Here is a 1555-nt window from a genome sequence, read left to right as displayed (position 1 = left end):
TTATTCGAGCTACGGTTAATACAATGATCGCAAATCGAGAAAGAAGAACAAAAATAGAAAATACAATGAAAGTGATTCTCCGAATTGTGTAATGACCTACCTGAAGACGGAAAGAGGAGACGGCAAACAATGCGAATACATAAAGCATCAATGAAATCGAATTTAAGCTATGATGAACCTGAGGACGAGTCCGAGTGATCGAATTGCTTCTTCTGAAAGCGTTTGTTGTTGGAGTCTGCTTGAAAATTGTGAGATTAACGAAACGAAGAAGAGAAAACAGATTGGGCAGAAGAATGTGGAGATCGTACATATGTGTTTCAATAGTCGAAGCCGTCGTAGTATCCTTATGAAGGGACCGCCAGGTAGCTTCAGCTTCACTCCTCGGTACCGCTTCGAGCGACGAAAGAATCGAGCAGAAGAGACTGTTTTCAAAAATTAGCAAATTTCATTTGAGCTACAGTTATTACAATGATCGCAAATCGAAAAAGTAAACCAAAACAAAAAATACTATGAAACGGGATCTCCGAATTGTATAATGACCTACATGAAGACGAGAAGAGGAGACTGCAAAAAATGCGAAATACATAAAGCATCCATGAAACCGAATTTAAGATATGATGAACCTGAGGACGAGTCCGAGTCATCGAATTGCTTCTTCTGAATGCGTTTGTTGTCGGAGTCTGCTTGAAAATTGTGAGACTAACGAAAGGAAGAAGAGAAAACAGATTGGGCAGAAGAATGTGGAGATCGTACCTCTGTGTTTCAATCGTCGAAGCAGTTGTAGTATCCTTATGAAGGGACTGTTAGGTAGCTTCAGCTTCACTCCCCGGTACAACTTCGAGCGACGAAAGAATCGAGAAGAAGAGACTGTTTTCAAAATTTAGAAAATTATATTCGAGCTTCGGTTAATACAATGATCGCAAATAGAGAAAGAAAACCATAACAGAAAATACAATGAAAATGAATCTCCAAATTGTCAAATGACTTACATGAAGACGAGAAGAGGAGACTGCAAAAAATGCGAAATACATAAAGCATCAATAAAACCGAATTTAAGATATGATGAACCTGAGGATGAGTCCGAGTGATCGAATTGCTTCTTCTGAAAGTGTTTGTTGTCGGAGTCTGCTTGAAAACTTTGAGATTAACAAAACGAAGAAGAGAAAACAGATTGGGCAGAAAAATGTCGAGATCGTACCTCTGTGTTTCAATCGTCGAAGCCGTTGTATTATCCTTATGAAGGGACAGCCAGGTTGCTTCAGCTTCACTTCCCGGTACCGCTTCGAGCGACGAAATAATCGAGAAGAAGAGACTGTTTTCAAAATTTAGCAAATTTTATTCGAGCTACGGTTAATACAATGATCGCATATCGAGAAAAAAAACGAAAACAGAAAATACAATGAAACTGAATCTCCAAATTGTCTAATGACATACATGAAGACGAGAAGAGGAGACTGCAAAAAATGCGAATACATAAATCATCAATGAAACCAAAGTTAAGATATGATGAACCTGAGGACGAGTCCGATTGATCGAATTGCTTCTTCTGAAAATA

At 38.6% G+C, this 1555-nt stretch overlaps 1 long non-coding RNA gene across 1 annotated transcript; it reads right to left on the bottom strand.

The window, feature by feature from the left end:
- Positions 1-753: 753 nt before the first annotated feature.
- Positions 754-1274, bottom strand: LOC140968215 (uncharacterized). Its single transcript, XR_012173720.1, has 3 exons — positions 1199-1274; positions 1069-1125; positions 754-867 (listed from the first exon to the last, which is right to left on the bottom strand). It is a non-coding gene; the product is annotated as an uncharacterized lncRNA (long non-coding RNA).
- Positions 1275-1555: the final 281 nt, after the last annotated feature.

The sequence above is a fragment of the Primulina huaijiensis genome, unplaced genomic scaffold, assembly GCF_012295235.1.
Source record: "Primulina huaijiensis isolate GDHJ02 unplaced genomic scaffold, ASM1229523v2 scaffold33489, whole genome shotgun sequence".
NCBI classification, from domain to species: domain Eukaryota; kingdom Viridiplantae; phylum Streptophyta; class Magnoliopsida; order Lamiales; family Gesneriaceae; genus Primulina; species Primulina huaijiensis.
The sequence above is the reverse complement of the archived record's forward strand: the minus strand, read 5'-3'. Positions and strand labels throughout refer to the sequence as shown.